Source organism: Zootoca vivipara, chromosome 4 (assembly GCF_965207765.1).
Source record: "Zootoca vivipara chromosome 4, rZooViv2.hap1.1, whole genome shotgun sequence".
Classification (NCBI taxonomy): Eukaryota; Metazoa; Chordata; class Lepidosauria; order Squamata; family Lacertidae; genus Zootoca; species Zootoca vivipara.
In genome coordinates this window covers 66,099,338-66,121,127 of record NC_142587.1, presented here as the reverse complement: position 1 = coordinate 66,121,127, position 21,790 = coordinate 66,099,338, and the positions used below count along the sequence as shown (strand labels likewise).

Sequence of the window (21,790 nt, the reverse complement as noted above, 5' to 3'; positions counted from 1 at the left end):
CCACTTGCAGAAACCATTCATTTGTGGGTAGGGGACATGCAAGAAAATAGCCACAGAGGAAGTCTCAGGAGATCAACAGTGAGAAAACCTTCAGGAAAGATAATTACTTCAGAAACATTCTGAAAAGTATTTTAATGCATTCAAAGGCTCAAAGAACTATGTGGGATAGAGATAAGGGAATCGTGTGCCTGCAGATCTTTGTTTGGGCTCACTTTAAGTCCGGAGTTATTTATAATTATATTTGGACTACTTTACCTACCTACGTAGCTATTGCTGAAGTTGCCGCCCAACTAGCTAAAAAGGATTTTGAAAACTATACCTTAAATTAACTTACCTGCTAGATGACATTATGGGTCTTTCTTATTCATGCTTGTTGATAGAAGCAGCTTGCTGGGTGGGGTGGAGCTACTCTGCTAGCTTCCCAGAAGATGGGTCGCTGTTGATTACCGGGAGGAGGAAAAGTGAGGCAACAAGGATGTTGGCACAGTGCATTGACAGATACATTCCTGCTGCTGCTTTTGCACCGCACCAACCTGCTCATCGCCTCACCCCTCTCCCTCTCAGTAAACAACAGTGACCCAGCTGCCAGGGAGTTAGCACTGCTGTTCTGCCCCACTCATTGAGCTCAATGGGGTTCAATCCCCACCAAGGAGGACTAGGAAATATCCCCTGCCTGAAACCTTGGAGATCCACTACTGTTAGAAGCAGGAGACAGGAGCAGGTCAGCAATAAATCACACTCTTTATTACAGGCAGCTCTTTATTCAAGGAAACAAGGTCAACCTAGGAGGCCATGCTTAGTGAGCACAGCAACTCACCCCAGTAGACCTTGCCCCTATGAGGTACCCGCCTTCGCACAATTGCCTAAATCTCCTCCTCCCTCAGGTCCTTATCAAAAAATCTTGGGACTTCTTTGCCATGTCCTCTTCATACCTCTTCTTGTTCTCAGAGACCGGGGGAGGGGGGCAGGGAGCTGGTCACAGCAGGAGGGGGAGATGCCCTGGCTTCTTCACCAGCCTAATTCTTCTCTACCTCTTGGCTCCCCTCCTCTCCAGGCTCCGCTTCTGCCTCTGCTTCTAGACTGCTCTCTGCTATAGCCTCTTCCTGCTCACTAAACTCTATTACCTCCACAACTTCTAACACTCCCAGTCTTCTCCCTCTGACCATTCATCATCATCCCACCACCAATCCCATGGCTCTGAGCCTTCTTCCCCTGGGGGTTCCCCAGCTGGTTCCTCCCACCATTCCTCTGTGTCCAGCTAGTCCATAACAGCTACCACCCAGTGCAGATGATATCAGTGATGACTTCGCTGCCTTCACCCATTGTATGGCACTAACGCCAACAGCCACTCACCTTATCCCAGCGCTCCTGAATTTGTCTCTGGAAGGGCTGTGGTTTGGTGGTGGCAGATCTGCTGTCCATATAGAAGGTATTGCAGTGTGTGAAATTATGGTTAGAAATCGGGACAGAGGCACTACCATTATAATCATCCCCTCTGCTCAACAGTTGTGGAGGGGAGACAGACAGCAGTCCTGTTGAGGGGGATGAGGCTCCACAACCAGAGGATTGAGAGTGAGGCTCTGCACTCTGCAAGATCAGAGGGGAATGAGACTCTGCAGCTAGATTTCCTAACTTGCTGAGCATGGCCAGCAGCATCGGAGGAAGAAGGCAAAGGGAGGCAGAGTCAGGGTGCCTGCTCCTGTGAACCAACTGCCTGTTCTATGGACATTTCAATTTTAACAGCAATAGTGAATTGGTGAGAAAGGCATATGGAACGGAAGCGCAAAACTCCCACAACTTTCTGTGTAAAGGAAGCTGCAAACAGATTATTTCTGTAATCATAAAATACGGAAACGAGAGTTCAAAATGCACTATATTCCATTAGTTTACCGCAAGTGGCTTTTACATCATGGGAAAGCTCAAACTCAATACACAAAATAACAGGGAATCATCAGCCAAATGGAATAAACTGTCGTGTGAATGCAGCCTTGGTCAGTTTATAGAATGCTTGCAAGCAAATTGGTTCTTCCCAATAAATATAAACAATTAAACACAAACAGGGTCATATCTTTATGGACTGATATACAAAACAGGAACCTCTGTAAATCTCGTTATGTTACATTATGTTAAATTAACATGGCAAAAAGGGCAGAGGCAAGGAAGTGTGGTCTATGAATTAATTTCTAAAGTGTAGAAAATGCCATTTAAGGATTATAACACAAACCTTTCTTTCATGGCTTATGAGCCTGTCAGTATGGAATAGGACCATAATATGTTTGTCAAAATATCATGCTTTGGTCCCTGGTTAGGGCCAACATGCCCTTGAGAACAGTCAAATTCCACACGCACGCGCACACACAGCCGATTAATTTTTTTTATATACCTGCTCTTTATCGCAGCCAATTTCTCCCATTTCAGACATTTCAAAAATAGTTTCCATGCTGTCAGAAAGATAACAAATCCTTTCATTTTTAGTAATTTCCCCCTTCAAAGTTAAATATAACAGAGTAGGCTTTTCTGCCCACATCCCTGCTGGTTGTAACAGTTTCGCAGCACTGTTGCTTAGCAGCTCAACAATGCTTAACTCGTATGTCCCATTCTGGGGACTACTTAGGATTAAATAAAGAGTCATTTACACCACCCGCTTCGTTAATGAAATCCCTGGTCACGTGGGGTCCCTGTGGCATACAGTAGAGTCTTTCAGAGAATCCTGATGCCCATCCAGCAGTGGGCAGCAGGGCAGCAGAGGCAGTGCAACATTGCACACCAGTTGCTGTCACTTACCAAGTGGAAAGGTGCAAGGGAGTTCAGTGTGGCGCAGGCATGCTGGCAAGAGTATCAGTCACCATGCCGAGCTTCTCACCCCTCCTTCTCTTGCTACACAGCAGCAACACTCAGTATTGGGAGGCTAAGTGCCCTGCTGACTGCTGCTGTACCAGTCTTTCCCCTGTGCAAGGAAAACCAACTTAAATGGGCATCGGAGCCCATTTAGCACGGGAATTCAACTGGCAACAAAACTGTCCAGGATCAGCCAACTCAATGTTCTCCAGATGTTGCTGCTCTACATCTCTCACCAGCCCAAGCCAGCTTGGTCAATGATTGGGGATGCGGGGAGTTGTAGTCCAACAATATCTGGAAAACACCACAATGGCCACCCCTGGAATAGCTCATTAAGTGCCACCACCACCAACTTGAATTCAAAGCAGTAGGACTCTCTAGAGCAGCCATAGGCAACCTTGGCTTTCCAGATGTTTTGGAACTACAACTCCCATGATCCCTAGCCAACAGGGCCAGTGGTCAGGGATCATGGGTGTTATAGTTCCAAAACATCTGGAGAGCCGAGGTTGCCTATGACTGCTCTAGAGGCTTGGCTAAGAGGCCAACAGTAGGCATGTGGGGTTAGATGCTTTAGGCTATTGGCAAACAGCTGGATTTATCAACAACAGATAAGGAACATGATATTGTAGGTAATTCAAATAAACAAGGAAAGTGAATTCTCAATTTGACACTTGCCATTACTGCTCACAGAACTGGTGTCTCTTACATGCTGCAAATGATCCCCTTTTGACAGCAGTAGAGCCTGGAATCATCCGTCTCTCTGGGTCAGGCTCTGTCAACCTTGTGCAGACCAGATACTGGCAGGACTTTATGGCAATTGTAGTCCAGAGCATCTGGGAAGCACAAGGCTGGTGAAGGCTGCTCTAGCCCTAGGAGCTAAAAGTTAGATTCAGGCAAACCTACCTCATTTTCACTTTCTGAAACAATGTGTGCAGCGCCGGCCCTAAGGCAAGGCTGGGTGGCATAATGCGCCAGGGCGCCGGGCTACCAGGGGGTGCCGTGCTGCACCCGCCAGACAGCTGCGCTGGGAAACGGGGGGCAGAGGGATCTTCACACCACAGCACCACGGCGCCAGATATGCTTAAGACGGCCCTGAATGTGTGAATGCGCACACAGCAATCCTATGAAATTTGAACTCTGAATTTTGCCGTGAAGTTAAAGGGTACCTAAAAAGGCATATATTTGTGATGCTAACATACAAAAAAGAAAAAAAAAGCATTGCATACATTACAGTAGGGGAAACTGCTTTGCAGAAATGTGTCAATTAGGAGAAATTACTTAATTTACCTATCCAGTTCTCAAAGTGATTTAACAATCTATCCCTTTTCCCAAAGAACTCTAGTAATTGTAGCTCTGTGGGGGCAGGGGGCACGATAGTGGTCTCCTAACAGCTCCCAGAACTCTTTAAAAAGATATGGTTCTCAATATGCTTTTGGGGGGAGCCATGACTGTTTCAAGTGATATGATGATGTTCGAAATGCATAGCACAGATAGGGCTATACCATCTGCCTCCTGATCTTTTCAACTGGAGAGTCAACCTTGGATCTTCTGTGACAAAACCAGTCACTCTACTATTGAGCTAAGTCTAGTCATGAACTAATAGATTTTCCCCATTTTTTGCAAACTATCTATGGCAGCCAATTTAAATTCCAACATGCATCACTTTGCGCTCACCTCATCTCATCGCTCTGAAATTTATTCCCTTTTCATGTATTTGACCATTCTTCAGATGCATTATCAGAAAAGAATAGTGGCTCAGGTGTGGACATCTTTCCAGCATCTTCAAGGGTGAAGATTGATGGAAAGATGGGTAGCTATATTCATTTTCATTATGGATTACAATCACAGGAGTTGGTTACAGGTAGGTAGCCGTGTTGGTCTGGGTCGAAGTAAAATAAAAAAATTCCTTCAGTAGCACCTTAAAGACCAACTAAGTTTTTATTTTGGTATGAGCTTTCGTGTGCATGCACACTTCTTCAGATACAGTGAAATAGAAGTCCCCAGGCACTTATGTAGAGAAGGGGTGGGGAGGGGGTGGAGATGGGGAGGGGAGGGGGGATCACTCAGAAGGGTGGCGGAAGTGGGTGATTGACTGACTGATAGCTGTTGATGACCGAAAACGACTGCAAATGGTTTTGCATGAAAAAGCAAGGGTTGAGATGGCTGAAGATCGCTTATCATGTATAATGAGATAAGAATCCGATATCTCTGTTCAAACCAGGTCCCTCCATGGTTTTGAGCTTGGTGATAAGTTGTAATTCAGCAAAAAACTGGAAAGAGAAGTTGCTGAATTACAACTTATCACCAAGCTCAAAACCATGGAGGGACCTGGTTTGAACAGAGATATCGGATTCTTATCTCATTATACATGATAAGCGATCTTCAGCCATCTCAACCCTTGCTTTTTCATGCAAAACCATTTGCAGTCATTTTCGGTCATCAACAGCTATCAGTCAGTCAATCACCCACTTCCACCACCCTTCTGAGTGATCCCCCCTCCCCTCCCCATCTCCACCCCCTCCCCACCCCTTCTCTACATAAGTGCCTGGGGACTTCTATTTCACTGTATCTGAAGAAGTGTGCATGCACACGAAAGCTCATACCAAAATAAAAACTTAGTTGGTCTTTAAGGTGCTACTGAAGGAATTTTTTTTAAATCACAGAATTTAAATGCTTTGCTTTACCAAGTTTTGCTTTAAAAAAACAGCTCTGCTCCTCTACTGACTTCACTGGTTAATTGCTGCTAGGCTCGATTCCAGGTACTGATTCTGACTTTTAAATTCCAAATGGTTTGTAATGAGACTATCTCAGGAATGATGTCCCACCATATAAGCCTGCCTCAGAACTTCAGGCTCATTTAAGAGGCTTTCCTTTGAGTTCATGTGTTCTGTAACACACGGGATTATATGGGAGAGAATCTTTTTGACAAGGGATGCCCAGGATCTGAAACACCTTCCCTAGGTAAATATGCCTATTTCTTATGCAGGCAGTGAAGACAATTTAAGCCTGCCATTTAAAGACCCTCTTGGTATATTCTGCTCCCCATGCCCAGCAGGGTGGATTTTATCTTGTTTCTATCACATTGATATTTACATAATGACTACTGCAAAAGAGACCCTAAAGACCCTCATAGGTGTTAGGGGACCATTTTAATGGTTCTTGGTAGTTTCGCTGCCCTCAGAAAAACAGGGAGGGGGTGGCCTGTGAGCATTTTCCCTGACACCCCACATTTGGCAACTTTATTATATATATAGTATATAGTGTTCATCATGTGCTTTATCCTGGCCTTCAACAGCACACACGCACACACAACAGAGAGAGAGAGAGAGAGCACAAAAATGTAACACATGCCTTGTGTTACTTTGGGCAGGGGGGAACATGGTATCAATCTATTAATAATAACAAATAGTAATTCAAATAAGTATACTCGAAGAACTCGAATATTGTAGAATTTGAACTGATGAATGAATCATTAGGCATGGCAGATTCAAGCATCTTAGAAAATGTTGTCCCTGGCCCTGAGTGGGTCCCCCAGGCACCCTCGTGTTTCAGCCTTGGCCAGTTCACATCTGGTCCTCCCACTCACTTCATTGTTTTAACACTCTACAGTATTTCATCTTAGTTCAGTCATACAGATGCTGACCTTGACAGGTGGAATAATTTTAGCATAGATAATCTGCTCAAGGTTTTGTAGTAAAAGGCATCTGGTTTTCCAAAATAGGCCGTGCTCTCAGTTCTCAGAACTGATTTCCCCTTGAAGGTGTATTTGATTTTCACTTGCTGTTTTCTGATTTATCAGGACGAAAATATCCTGTTTTAACAGCAACAACAGCTCAAGTTAACACTATACTATGGATGGGGAACTTATGGCCCGCCATGTATTGCTGCACTATAACTCTCATTGTCTATTGACCATTTTGGCTGCGGCTGAGGGGAGTTGGAGTCTAGCAACACCTGGAGGGCTTCCCCTGCACTAGACTACAAACAGTAAGCAAATCTTGGTGGCCACAAGCACACTTGGGTGACCATGAGTAAATCATTTATACTGCATTTCCCCTCAGCAGTTGACAATGGCTATTCAAAAGAGTTTTGTAGGTCATACTGTCACCAAGTAAATGGGCATAGGATTACAGCGTAAGGCCCACTTATCTGGAAGTAAGCCACACTGAACTCAATGGAGCTTATTTCTTCTGAATAGGCCTAAAACCATAGGGTGATAAGGGACATCCGTGCTTATGCTGCAGGAAATCAGATAGGTTTAGAAGATGCCCTTCTTGAGTAAGTTTAGAAATTGTCAACTCCTGGTCCTAAAACTTGAAAGTAATGCAGTGTCAGGAACGTGGCTCCCCCACCCAGAGTGCAGCAGAAGAGTCAGCCTCAGAAACTGAGCTGTGTGAGCAAGGGGCCAACTATGCAGATGAGAGATGTTTGTCAGAGTTTAGAGAGGACAGCCCGGCCCTCCTCGTTCCCAGGAAAGAAGCTGTTAGCTCCCAAGGAGAGAAGGAGTTGGAAGTCGACCCGAGCGTTGCCAAACAACTAGCAGATAAGCCAGAGTCTGAGTCTGTGTTTTATTGGGAGTGGGGAGGGGACGGGCCAGCTGTTCAGTCCCCATACTAGGAGGCTGGAGAAGCTCAGAAAACAATGTAAGGGAAGGAGAAGAAAGGCAGGATTTCGGCGTTCTTCCTGTTGGGAGAGGGACGATGAGTCAGACTGAGCAACTACTGTTAATGAGAGCACACGGGAGGCTGTGCTCTGGATGTGTTTTTTCTTGTAAACAAACTTGCATAAAACTGATGGAGAGACCGTTATATGCAGTTTCCGTTTACTGCATTTGAATTTTGGAATAATAATTTTAAAAGTTGCTTCTTTCTCGTAACAAACAGGTGGCACCACCTTCTAGATGGAGGGTGGGTGATGGAGTAGCCAAGAAGCCTGGACCTTTGGGGAGACACACAGTGTGGCACCAAAAGACACATGGCACCACTGCAAGTGCCAGCCCCAGCTCATCCATGGGACATTCTGGAATCAAATCAGAAATCAGGGTGGCTTTTGTAATTCCAGGATTGTCCCATTAAAATAGGGATGGTTGGAGAGTTGCTTTGCATTATGTGACTGTCTGGGGGGAGTCTGTTAGTCTCTCTGCTTCCAGCATTCACTAAAAGTAAAAGCTGGCTGCATGAGTGAGAGAGAGATCTATGGGTCCCTTCAGACTACTAACATTTCAATGACACAATAATAGCACAATCACAAAGATGATTGATTTGAACCAGTACCAAATGACCAGTCTACTTCCTTTAGACCAACCTATTTTAATACCTCGGGCAGGCAAAAATATTGCTACTCGCATATGAGCACCACCTTCCCAAGGGGTGGTGAATCCCAAGCCCACAGGTCAACATTGACCCAACAGGGGTTCCAATTTGGCCTGTGAGGCTGTTTTTACGAAACCATGTCCACCTGTCAATCAAGTTGTCCCACTTTGATGAGCAGGTGATGCTGGATGATGGATGGGTCTGATGGGTACAGTCGATCTCTACAAAAGGCAAGATTCAAACCCATTGCCCACCAGCTGTTCACTGGGGTTCAATCCTGCACACAGCAGTTTCAGGTGGGAGTTGCTATTCCTGCTCAGGTTTGTTTGTACTGGTTCAGCCTCTCTTACTTTTAGCACAACAGCATTTCATAGGATGCCAGGACTGGAAACCCACCCTCCCATTGTCTTTGCAAGCAGCTTCAGCACTGATTGAGCTAGAAATTCTAGATGCCTTTTCCCCATTCATGGGGAGGCAGACTAAAAGTGGGCATCCCCACACCATTTTGTGGTCCTGTCCCTTTTCTGCTCTGCTGCAGCAGCCGTTTTGTGTCAAGCCATAATCTCATGGCAACCATTTTCTGACCAGCACCCATGCTACTTTCTCAAAATTCCAGATGTGCCCACTATACCAGAAGGGCTGGCAACTCCTGCAGCAACCACTCACAAGGACTAAGGGAACAAGACATCACTGCGTGCTCTTCCCAGCAGTCACCTCTAAAGAAAGGCAGTGAGTTTTTATTTAATGTATATCGCCAGTGTGCATTTTAAGATTCCACCGACTTCCTCCTTAAAGCACAGGTTACTGCTGACCTTGTCAGTTTACGCCATACTGCATTTCAACTACCCTTTGTGTATAAAAATGTCTTCCTGAATTGCGTATTGGCTAATCCTTACTTCTACAGCTTCCGCACTAACATCTTGCTTCTGAATTAGTTACGTTACTATCATTTAGGCTGACCTTTTCAATCTCTGTGTCCTTCCTTCCTGCAACACAGAAAACCGGAATTGCATGCTATAGCTGTGGTTTTCATCCTACAAGCGTCTTAAGTCCTAATGATCGCAGTTCTGCTTATTTATTTACCATACTCCAATGCTCCATGGCATGTTGGCTGCTGGGTTATTGTCCTTCCCCAAACGCTCGGGATGCTAATTGGTTTGGCACCAGCACTGTGAGGCAGAGACGGAAGTTGGCTAGGTGTTAAATATATCTTTATTGTAGAGTTAAAAGCCACCTATTACATTATTATGGATGATCATTTCCAGCTAACTGTGGCTTCTTCTAAGCAGTAAAGTGCTCCCTCTGGATTATGTGCTTTAACCCATGTTCAGCATAATAACATTTCCTACACCTTCAGCAGCTCTCTGAGAAACAGAAATTCAACAGGTACAGTACTTCCCAGCATTGCATAATCATCACGAGACAAGTGGAATCCGCCTATCCTGCAGCTACAAGAACCTTTCAGGGAGCAGTAAGTAACCTGTAGCTTTGACCTGTTTTCTTTAAAGGCAGCATAAGCCCATTGCCTTTCTTTTGCAATATTTCCCATGGGTTTCCCGAGAGGCAGATTATAATCATAGGCTCCAAATATATGAAGAAGCAATTTCTTTCGTTTGTTGCATAGTCACACTTTCTTTAAAGCAATACATTTGTGGATGCACATTGCCAGAGTAAAAATGTTGGGCATGAATGAACACGAGGAGCTGATGAAATTAAATCCAAGACAAGAGATTTCAGAGAGCATAAAGCAAGTCTGGTTTGTTTAAGCCACCTGTGTGACAACATGTATTCGCTTACTGAAACCTTTGTCTGGCATCATGGAATTGGCATTATTAAAGAAATGTAAAACCCGAACTTCCCAGGATGTCAAAGTCTGCAGAGAATGTCACATCATGCGCTGACTGATTTCCTGTAGCATGGGCGTAGGCAGGGGGGCAGGAGGGGGCAGCTGCCCCCCTAGAAGCAAAAAATTAATGTATTTTACAGACCATAACCAGTTCTTTCCCCCTCCAAAAACTGAAGTGGAAAGGGCTTTGCTTTAGCAAGAGCAGCTAAGTCTCTGCTTGCTGGGGGGAGGGCACAGCTGTAACAAAAACACATCAAATAAATAAAGCAAAGTGGCTACCAGTAGTTAAGCAGTTAAGACAATGGAGCATATATCCCCAGGCAAGATTTGATAGCTGACCATTTCACCCTATTGTTCTTAAGTGGGAGTTGTTAATGAGCATTCAGGAGCATTAAGAGTTCTATTGGCGATTTAATGAGGGTGCAGACTCAGAGGATTCAATTTGACTAAGGTGGCTCTGCAAGGCTAAAAGGAAGTGAATAAGAAGGGGGGGCTGTAGCTTTGACAGACACAGTGATGTTTATAAAAAGCAGTGGTGTTCCAGTCTGCCCCTCCTCCTGCATCTGTATACTGTAAATCAGGGGTGGCCACCTCCCAAGAGACTCTGATCTACTCACAGAGTTTAAAATGGGGGGTGATCTACCCCCTTTTGGGGGGTTCAGGTCAAAGCTGTTGAGTTTTTTTTAAGGAAGGGAAGCCCTGTTTTGGGGGGTTTAGGTCAAACTTGTTGAGCTTCTTTTAGGAGGGAGGGAGGCCCATTTTTGTTTAGGTCACAGTTCAACTTTTTTAGGGAGGAGGAAAATTTTGGGTGAGCTTTTTTTAGGGGTGCCAGTGACCTACCAGTGATCTACCACAGACATCCAGTGATCTACTGGTAGATCACAATCTACCTGTTGGACGTGCCTGCTGTAAATCAAGCAGAGAGAAAGCTGCTTACAAGGCTTCTGTACATGCAGAGTTCCAGCATCACAGCGTTACCCAGAGGCACCCACAAATATGAGTTATCCCTCTCTCTATTTCTTCCTTCCTTCCCTCCCTCTTCCATCCTTAATAAAATACATGGGGGGCAGATAAGCCCCACATAGAAAGCCCATCAACATGGGGGGATGACTCTTTCAAATACGGTATTTACCAGTAATTGGGGGGGGGGAGAGGCACCTAGGCCTCTAGGAGTTGGCTGTTATGCCTAGGAGTAGGACAATTCAAGAAAGCAGAATGATGCATATGCTATGGTAATATATCAATAGAATCATAGAATTGTAGTCGGAAGGGACCACAAGGGTCATCTAATCCAACCCCCTGCAATGCAGGAATTTTTTCCTAAGGTGGGGCTTGAACCATGGTTGAAATATTATGCTGATATGCAGCAACGCCTCGGAGCCGTCGTGGCTGCGGCCATGCCTTGCCTCGCCCTTGCCCGCCCTGCCACCCCCTCTCGCCTGCCCGACCCTCCCGTCCTCTTGCTGCAGAGTTCCAGCATCACAGCGTCATCCAGAGACACCCACAAATATGAGTTATCCCTCTCTCTATTTCTTCCTTCCTTCCCTCCCTCTTCCATCCTTAATAAAATACGGGGGGCAGATAAGCACCACATAGAAAGCCCATCAACATGGGGGGATGACTTTTTCAAATATGGTATTTACCAGTAATTGGGGGGGGGGAGGCACCTAGGCCTCTAGGAGTTGGCTGCTATGCCTAGGAGTAGGACAATTCAAGAAAGCAGAATGATGCATATGCTATGGTAATATATCAATAGAATCATAGAATTGTAGTCGGAAGGGACAACAAGGGTCATCTAGTCCAACCCCCTGCAATGCAGGAATTTTTTCCTAAGGTGGGGCTTGAACCATGGTTGAAATATTATGCTGATATGCAGCAACGCCTCGGAGCCATCGTGGCTGCGGCCGTGCCTTGCCTCGCCCTTGCCCGCCCTGCCACCCCCTCTCGCCTGCCCGACCCTCCCGTCCTCTCCAGCCAAGCAGGGTAGCCGCCAACGCTGCCAGCCCCAGAAGCACAAGGTGGCCGCTGCCGCTGCCGCCACGATGTCATCAGGCCCGCTGGCCCTGTAGCCCTGCCCACATTCCCACTTTGTGCCCCCTCCCCTCCCGTGCCTTGGCCCCGCCCCTGAACGACCATGGCTTGCCCCCCCCCTAGTTTTGATCCTGGCTACGCCCCTGTCCTGTAGAATCCAACAGCAATTCTATATGTGAATTGCCACACAGGATCCCACACACAGGATCCCACATACAGGATCCAAGCTATTTCCTATACACTATGGCTTACTAGGGAGGGAGGGAGGTGAGAGACGATGGAAAAGTCAATGTGGCACAAATGCCTTGCCAGGAATGCCAGATTGGCTGCACTGGTGCATTTTCACTGTGCTGATCACAACACTGCCACACACACACACACACCTTTCCTTCCGGTAATCTGCATTAACTCCCAATACAGGCTGCATAAAATTATTAGCTATTCCATATAGGAAATAGTCACCTCTGCTTAGAAATATCAGTGCCCAAGATTCAAAAGTATACAAGTGCATCAGGTTCATACCTTAAGAAACCATTGGTGGCCAATCTTAATAGCTGCACATCTATAGATTTACTGACAGCCCCACCTAAACTAGATCCATGAGGCATGTGTGTCTTTAGAACTTGTTGGATGTGCTAAGTAAGGTGACTGGAAGTAGTAGTTTTCAATAAAATTCAATGACATGCAAGAAAGAGAATCTCTCGAAGAAATGAATGCACACCATAAAACATTGCACATATGTTAACTTTTGGAATGGCACACTAAAATTTAAAAGACTGGTGCAGATAGGTGGTTAGAAGGTGTAAAGTTCTGCTAGGGAATAAGGCACAAAAAGACATTCAAGCATGTAATGAGAAAATAGCATATGCCTCACCTTTGTAAACACTGGAAATATAAAACAAACACAGATCCTAATAGCATAGCAACATTTCTATATGTCAAGGTGCAAAACGAAACAGCTTGTCAACCATTTGCATTTATCTCTCAACATACCCGAGCAAAAGGATTCACAATGCAGCAGAAGCCAAGACAGCTCTGTTCTCTGTGCAACTTGAAGTGCATCACATTTCTTACACGGTGTAAATCAGGAATGGGTTCGCTATTATTTGTAAATATACTGTTAGATATTTCTATATTGCCCTTCATCCAGGGATCACAGGGCGGTTTACAATATAAAAATATAGACCATAGTAACCAAAACAGGGAAATCAGCCCTGAGTACTCACAAGAAGGACAGATCGTGAAGCTGAGGCTCCAATACTTTGGCCACCTCATGAGAAGAGAAGACTCCCTGGAAAAGACCCTGATGTTGGGAAAGATTGAGGGCACTAGGAGAAGGGGACGACAGAGGACGAGATGGTTGGACAGTGTTCTCGAAGCTACGAACATGAGTTTGACCAAACTGCGGGAGGCAGTGGAAGACAGGAGTGCCTGGCGTGCTATGGTCCATGGGGTGATGAAGAGTCGGACACGACTAAACAACTAAACAAGAACAACAAAAACAAAAACAAAAACAATGCCTCCAAACACACAGCTTTCAAGGTTATAATTAGCCAAATACCTGGGAGAAGAGGCATGTTTTTGCCTGGAACCTAAAGATATATAATGATGGTACCTGGGAGAGCATTCCACAAATGGGGAGCCACTACAGAAAAGGATTCCTCAATCAGCCTCAACCACTTTGGCAAGTGGTCAGGGATGATGGAAGTTGCAATCCCACATCATCTGGAGGGCTGCAGGTTCCCCATCCTGTATGTAAGGTTTTTTGATAGATAGGGATGTGCACTTTAAGCCCCCCCCCCTGTTTCTGGCAGCCCTGCATCTGTTTAGTTTTCCACTCACTAGTGCATCATTTGTTATTATTGTTCATTTCTGAGCAGGCCCGTCTTACCCATTGAGGCAAGTGGCACGGGGCGCCAAGTTCTGGAGAACGCCACGTGAGAGTCCAGGGAACACCGAATGAGCCCGCTGAGTGAGCGAGGGTGCATGTGCCGCTCCCGCCGAGCGTCGGCTCGGTTTTTCCCCTTTTCGTCTGCAGCCACCAAATTCTGCGGGGTGCCAGAAGGTTAAAAGGAAAAAAAACCTGAGCTGACGCTTGGCGGGAGTGGCACACGCGCTCTCGCTCACTCAGCGCAGGCCTTCTCGTTCGGTGTGCTGCCTGCCGTGGCCACTGCAGCACAAAGCGACCAGCTGAGCCAGGAGGTGCCACGTCCAGTCTCCGCCTCTCCGCCGTCAGAAAAGCTGCCCTCCAGCTGCTGCCTGCCTCCTCCAGCCCTAAAAAAGGTCAACTCTGGGAAAGGGGGGGGCACGCCAGAGGGACATTTGCACCACGGCGCCGGATATAGCGCTTTATATCATACAATATAAAGTGGATTGTGGTAGGGCTGCTAGGAAATTTAGCTCAGGGTTTGGTTAGTGTACAGGCCACAGGTCATGCTGAGTAATGGGGGCGTGCGTATGCAAATCCCAGGGTTTTAATTGGTTGGGGGGGCCCCTTTTAAAGTCTTGCCCTCCATTTTACAGTCACATTTTGCCTTGGCGTTTGAATCCCCTCCCACCCGCCCTTTTTTTTCTTACAGGTTAGCACGACATTGCTATTGCGTTCGGGGCCGCCTGTATTCAGGGGCCAGTAGGAATTTTTCCAATTGGCTGATTGGCTTTGCCTCTTGGTTTTTGCCTACTGCGCTAGCAAATTGCCACAACTTCTTAGGTTGGCGGTTAGGCTTTTGGTTGGTTAATCGGTTGGTAGAGGGGTGTGGCACACAGATGCCTACCCCCACCTCCGTTTGCTCCATATAGAAGTATTCCGTTAAAGGAATCTCGGGGCTTACGCTCTTGTCCTTACCATCCCGCCATTGGCGGGGATGGTGGGCCCAATTATAAGAGTAAGAGCCTTGGGGAACATTCTTGGGTAAAGAGAGGAGGGAATGACTGGGCTCAGCCACCTCCTCTCTCCCAGGTATGTTTACTTGACTTCCCTTCAGGAAGTCGGAGCAGGAACTGTCCAAGCGGACAGTGGTGAGTCCTGTCCCATGGTGACAGCTGATGTGAGTCCTGCCCCAACTGGGCAGATGAGGTGAGTCCTGTCCAAAGGGGACAGCTGATTGAGTCCTGTCCTAAATGGACAGATGGGGATAGTCCTTCTTAAGGAAGGATGAGTGCATAACCAAAAGCCTAAGCCAACACTCGGATTAAAATTGGTGTATTTAAATAAAGTTGTGGCCCTAAATTATTTGCCAAAAACCAAACCATAATTCTGGTGTCACAACTGAGGTAATTTCTGGTAAGCCTGGTAAGGTAATTTCTGGTAAGCCTCGACACACAAGCTTAAGACGGCCCTGTTCCTGAGTAACATTCTTGCTTCACTCGTTGTTTTGCATACATTCTCTGTGAAGTCCCTTTCCAAGTTCGCATTGAGCACACAATGTTATATTTTCTCTCAGTGCTGGCACACCACAGGCACTCATAGGTACTTCATTGCACAGCCCATATCCATTGCACAACCTATATACTCAACTAGAAACAAGATTCTGTTTCTAGTTTGCTTAGAATATCAAGTGTGACAAAGTTATGTTGATAGATGTTTGGCTACTTATGCAAAGAATTTGGCAGTCTGAATGTCTGTTGGACCTGAGCCCCCTCCTATTGTGTTTCCATATTCTCATCAAGGACTTTTTCACCTTTGAACACCGTTGCTTCTGGGTAATGAAAGAATATCATAAACCCAATTTTCCTGGCTGCCAAGATAAGGATGCTGGAGAAGTGTTAACATGATGGATACACAGTACATGAGATTATGCCAATGATTAGGTTTTGCTTTGGAGGATAAACACCACTCTGTATTCAGACATGATCTGAACTTTGACCTTAGTGCCTGGTATTCAGTGACTGACAGGACTGAATAAAATGAATTAAATAAATAAATACTAATATTTATGTATAACGTTGATCAATATTAAAGCTGAATATACTATCAAAAATGCTTAAATGTCCAGTCTTAACTGTTAACAAGGTACTTTATTTAAGTTTTATACAATAACATTCTTTAACCTCTGTTATAAAATAATACTGACATTTAAAAATAAAGTGTTTTAATAAAACACTCCATGATATTGTGGAGAAGCTGGTAAAATGTGGGCTGGGCAAATGAACTGTTAGGTGAATTTGTACCTGGTTGCCTGATTGAACCCAAAGAGTGATCACTAATGACGTCTTATCATCTTTGAGAAAATTGACAAGTTGATTGCCACAGGGTCTTTCCTGGGCCTGTTGTTGTTTACTGTCTGTATAAATAACTTCGATGAAATTCACTGGGCCTTTTCCTACATGTGTTTGCATCCTAACCATGCTGCAACCCTAATCATGTCTACTCAGAAATAAACTCTGTTGAATTCAGTTAGGTTTACCACCAGGCGAGTGGGATTAGGGTTGCAGCCAATGTTGTTGAAACTATAATTTAGAAGTTCTGTTCCTGCTTTAAAGAGTGGAGAATATTCAGCATTTAGAAAAGTTTAGATAAAATAAAAAGATAAGAATATAATAAAAATATATGGAATAAAAAGATAATAATAAATAAAATAATACAATAAGATAAAAAATAAAATAAAATAAAAAAGATAAGAAAGAAACTTGTTTTGCTGAAACTTTGGTTTCAGAACTGCTTACCACTAACTGACAATCACAGAAATACATCTGCCTGTAACAATGCTACAATGCACAGTTCTTTCTGTAGAATAATTCTTTCTGTGATAAATTATAGATTTTTGCCAATAATCATGATCTAAGCAAAAAATTTATTTAAGTATAAAGATAGAATACAGTGGTACCTCGGGTTAAGAACCTAATTCGTTCTGGAGGTCCATTCTTAACCTGAAACTGTTCTTAACCTGAGCTACCACTTTAGCTAATGTGGCCTCCTGCTGCTGTCGCGCCGCTACCATGCAATTCCTGTTCTCATCCTGAAGCAAAGTTCTTAACCTGAGGTACTATTTCTGGGTTAACGGAGTCTGTAACCTGAAGTGTCTGTAACCTGAAGTGTCTGTAACCCGAGGTACCACTGTAGAGCCAATAAATAACAAAGAGATTTCCTTTATTTTAATAGTTAAAACTTTATTTTAATAGTTGCTTTTTAAAAAAAGAATAGTAAAACATTTCCTAAGCAAGATACAGTTGTACCTTGGTTGTCGAACGGAATCCATTCTGGAAGTCTGTTTGACTTCCAAAACTTTCACAAACCAAGGTGTGGCTTCTGATTGGCTGATGGGCCATAGCTGCCAAGTTTTCCCTTTTCTCACGAGGAAGCCTATTCAGCATAAGGGAAAATCCCTTTAAAAAAGGGATAACTTGGCAGCTATGTGATTGGCTCCGGAAACAGTGCCAACAACCAAAGCAGACATTCAGCTTCCAAAAAACGTTCGCAAACCAGAACACTTACTTCCGTGTTTGTGGTGTTCGGGAGCCAAAACATCTGAGTATCAAGGCGTTCGACAACCAAGGTACAACTGTATTTGAAAAGTACATACAGGAAGGTGGCAATCTAGCAGGAAGCAATGCTTTTTTAAAAAAACAGACCCCAGTGTATTTAATTTGAGCAACCCAGCATAAGATAAGAATTTGATATTATATAGGTAACAAAATATTTACTATGGAATCTTGCTTTCTATTAAAACTTATTCCAGGAGCTTATTCTGAATCCCACTTTGCACTACATATTAATTCTCGGAGCATGACTATTTTGTAACATTGGTTTATCTAAATGTTCCCTAGAATTTTGCATAGCAAAATGTATTAAGAGGATTATCTCTTTTCTTTGGAATAAGCTCAGTGTCTTTAGGGGGGAATCAATAATTAGTTTACAGGCTGTATAAACTATAGCACCTCCTAACTGTTTTAAAAAGTTAACTTTTTCAAAGACTCACTAAGAAGAAGCAATAAGGAGTTGTCATGGGATAGCCAGATGTAAAAGAACCTAGGGGTCCTGAGCCTTTAATACGTGGATAGAAGAGCGAATCTGAGCTGATACAACAGGCCTGGGGAACCTTTGGTCTGCCAGATGTGTTGGGACTCCACAGTTCCATCACCCCTGAGCTTTGACCATGCTAGCTGGGACTGATGGGGAGTTGGAATCCAACAATATCTGGAGGGGCAAAAGGTCACACCCAGCCCTGACTTATAGTTTGTATGACAAACTTATGCCTGCAAAAATTCCTTCATGTACGCAAGTATTAAAGGAGCAGGATCCCTGTCCTAGTTTCACCTGGCCATCCCAATTTGACTATTATGGTAAAGGGTATTTTATCTTATGCAGCTGATGAATGCATAAGCTTCTACAGCCTATGATACTTCCTCTATTCAAAAGCCAATTCACCATGCAAGTATTCAAAGATAACGCAAGCGAAGGACAGATCAACAGAAAGTTAGTTCACATCTAACACCAAACCATGATTTGGTGCTACAGGAACAAGGCCCATGCATCCTTCCCTAACGTTTTCCCATAATATGCCCTGCTTGGTTACATCTTGCTTTATTGGAAACAATGGTTTGCTGTTACTTTTAGCAAACTATAGTTTGCACTTGACTTCCATGCAAGCATGGTTTGAACCTATTTTGCAATTGCATTTTGGAGAGTAAATTGTATTGTATGTAAAGGTAAACTATGGTTTTCTGCAAACCAGGAAGTAGCTAGTCAAGTGGAGCACTGGCGATGTGGAAAACCTGAACCCCAAGATTAGTATTATATTTGAGCCAACCCAGTCATACTAAACTAGGAAGGAAGTTGGTGAACATGCATTCATGTACAAAAACATGCATCAAACTAGTTCCACCAAGGAATTAACAGGATGTGGGTGGGAAGCCCCTTCTACACACATGCCTATTTGTGTACTTCTACCTTGTTTCAGGACACAGGTGGTGCTGTGGGTTAAACCACAGAGCCTAGGGCTTGCTGATCAGAAGGTCGGCGGTTCGAATCCCTGTGACGGGGTGAGCTCCTGCTGCTCGGTCCCAGCTCCTGCCAACCTAGCAGTTCGAAAGCACGTCAAAATGCAAGTAGATAAATAGGTACCGCTACAGCGGAAAGGTAAACGGCGTTTCCGTTTGCTGCTCTGGTTCACCAGAAGCGGCTTTGTCATGCTGGCCACATGACCTGGAAGCTATACGCCGGCTCCCTCGGCCAATAACATGAGATGAGCGCTGCAACCCCAGAGTTGGTCATGACTGGACCTAATGGCCAGGGGTCCCTTTACCTTTTTACCATGCTTTATCAGGTATGCAGATTAAACCTTCACCAGATTTTGCCTTCAACATTCATTCCCCCCCCCCCAGGTTATAATTGATTCATATGTGCATATGATTCTGCCCTAAAGTAGTGGTGGGGTGGGGAGAGAAAAGATTGAAATAGGTAACTTTGTTTGACCACTGAATCCAGTCCTTCCATCAAGGTCTGTTCACACAGGCTTTCCTTGAAGGAATGAACTAGCAGTGTTGATGTCTTAATCTGACCTATTGATTTGTGATGTATTTTGTATCATCACATTGTAAAATCATTTTGTGATTTTATTGTTTACTATATACTGTGTTCAATGCAATGATATATATTTTCTTTATGATGGCAATGTAGACTCCCCCCCCCAATTAATTTGTATTTTCTCTATGTACTGAAAAGTAGCTTCTGATGTATGGTATCAATCAGTTATTTCTTCTACCAGCATTCTAGATATATCATGGCATTGTACTAAACCACAAAGATCCTGCAACTCTGACAAGCTTAGCTAGGCAATTGTTATACATTGGAGAACCTTAGCCTTCCTTAATTAGAAAGAAATGCTTCTAAAATACAGATTTGTGGAAATCTCTCTCTTTCCAGGGCAGGAAGGAGTGAGGCAAATTGTTTTGTGAGCTAACCTAGTGATACTGGATCTCTATCCTGAGAATAACTTGGTAAAACTATATGTATTGACTTAACACCTTTAGACCTCTTTAAAATAATCCTCCTATATTAATTTTTAAGAGCTACTCAAGCAGAAAATCACGTTTCTGCTCAAATCCCAATTAAAGACCCAGACTTGCATGTAACTGCTGGGAAGCCAGAAAAGTCAAATGGAGAGTTTGACAAGACCATGCATGCTTTAAGCGATGAATGTTCCCCTAAATAAATCTTCTTGTCCCAGGAAAAAAGGTAGACGAATCCGCTTTAGACATGAAGGATACTAACGAAGCAAGGAGTAATACTTCAAGCTTGTGCAAGTCAACCTATAATTAAATCTAGTGGTTTTTAATATGGCTTACTACCAGTTTGTACCAGTATATGTGTAGGACTGCAGTACAGTGGAACCTCGGTTTACGACTACCTCCATTTACAAAAACCTCCATTTATGAACGCCGCGGACCTGGAAGTGTTTACATCCGGGTTCCACGGCGTCGGATGCGCAGACGCGATCTGCACAGCTCACACATGCACAGACACGATCTGCACAGCGTGTGTGCACGCAGAAGCACTCTATCGGCGCTTCGCACACGCACAGAAGCGTGCCTTAGGCGAGCGAATGCCTTGGCAAGCGAACGCCTCCGCGGAACGGATTGCGTTCGCAAACCAAGGCACCACTATAGTACTGTGGCAAAACATGTGCCCTGCTTTCTCAAAAAAATTCTCCCTGAAAGAGGCTTCCAATATTTTCCCTCATTTGCAGGGTGATTTAGAATTCCTTTAGAATGGTGGTGGGTGTGCGTTGAGCTTCTTTTGTTGGAAGATGATCAAGGATGACTTGTGGTTTTCTTCCTGTTAAACTTTCTCTGAAGTTCTACAGTCTTCCCAGATGCCTCTGCTTCTTGGTTTGAAATGTCCCATGGGAGGAGTTTTCTCATGACATCTTCCCTTCGTGCAAGAAGCCAGGAAGCCTGACTGCCAAGTGCGTGGGATTGGCTGGTTTTGTTTTAAGGGAAATCCCTTCGAATTTTTTAAAAAAAGACTTCGTTTTTTAAAAAGCAATGAGCAGCTGTCAGGTGCACAATAGACAGCCTCCCTGCCTTCCCACACTTACAGGAAATCTCAGCCAAGGCTGTCATGGGTATTTCAGGAAGTGTGGGCACCTGAGAAGGCTTTGGAAAGCAGACCACAAGAGAGATTACTTGTGTTCTTACTTTACTTCTGCTAAAGTTGTTTTATTTTCTCTGGTGCTGACAGTTTTCACTGCCAGTTCATGTATCCACCACAAATAGATTTAGTGGTGTTCATGTTTGTATATTTAAACATCTGAAGATTAAGTCCACCATCCTGAAGCCAAGAAATAAGGCCAATCTGCCTATTTGTACATAGACACAACTGCTTCCTGTTCTTTCTCGTTCTTGGAGATTGACAGATAATGACATATCATTGGCTTTAAGGGGCTTGGACTGTTTTGCCTTTAAAAAAAGAATTTTCTAGAATTCTTAGAATGATTCCTGGTAGGCTTCCGCAGCTGCCTTTGCCTCATGAAGCTGCTTCTCCAAGCACAGCAGTTCCTCTCAGGAATGTGTTGCACAGCAGTCAAGACCTGGAAATATGTTGCCTGTGTAATGTCAAGACCTGACTCAATCAGCACTTTCCGTTTTAGTAGAAAGCAGTGGGATCAAAGGCACCAGGGTGCTGAGCCCTGATGCCTTCTGCTCTCACGCAACCTGCCATCTACATAAATTAGACTGGTTTCATCTTTCTTCCTGCATTAGCCGATGCAAATCCTAAACTTTTCTCGGTGAAAAGTGCAGAAGCAGATGATGTGTGAATTTC

At 44.4% G+C, this 21,790-nt stretch overlaps 1 long non-coding RNA gene across 3 annotated transcripts in view; it reads left to right on the top strand.

Moving 5' to 3' along the window:
- Positions 1–21,790, top strand: part of LOC148685976 (uncharacterized) — a 113,303-nt gene that overhangs the window by 76,560 nt on the left and 14,953 nt on the right. Inside the window, exons 2-4 of one of the 3 annotated variants that reach the window (XR_015949854.1) lie at positions 8,767–8,879; positions 9,508–9,621; positions 15,697–16,698. This is a non-coding gene — a long non-coding RNA (uncharacterized LOC148685976). Of the gene's footprint in view, positions 1–8,766; positions 9,622–15,696; positions 16,699–21,790 lie in introns of those variants that run through there. The other 2 variants (XR_015949853.1, XR_015949855.1) reach the window with 2 other exon arrangements.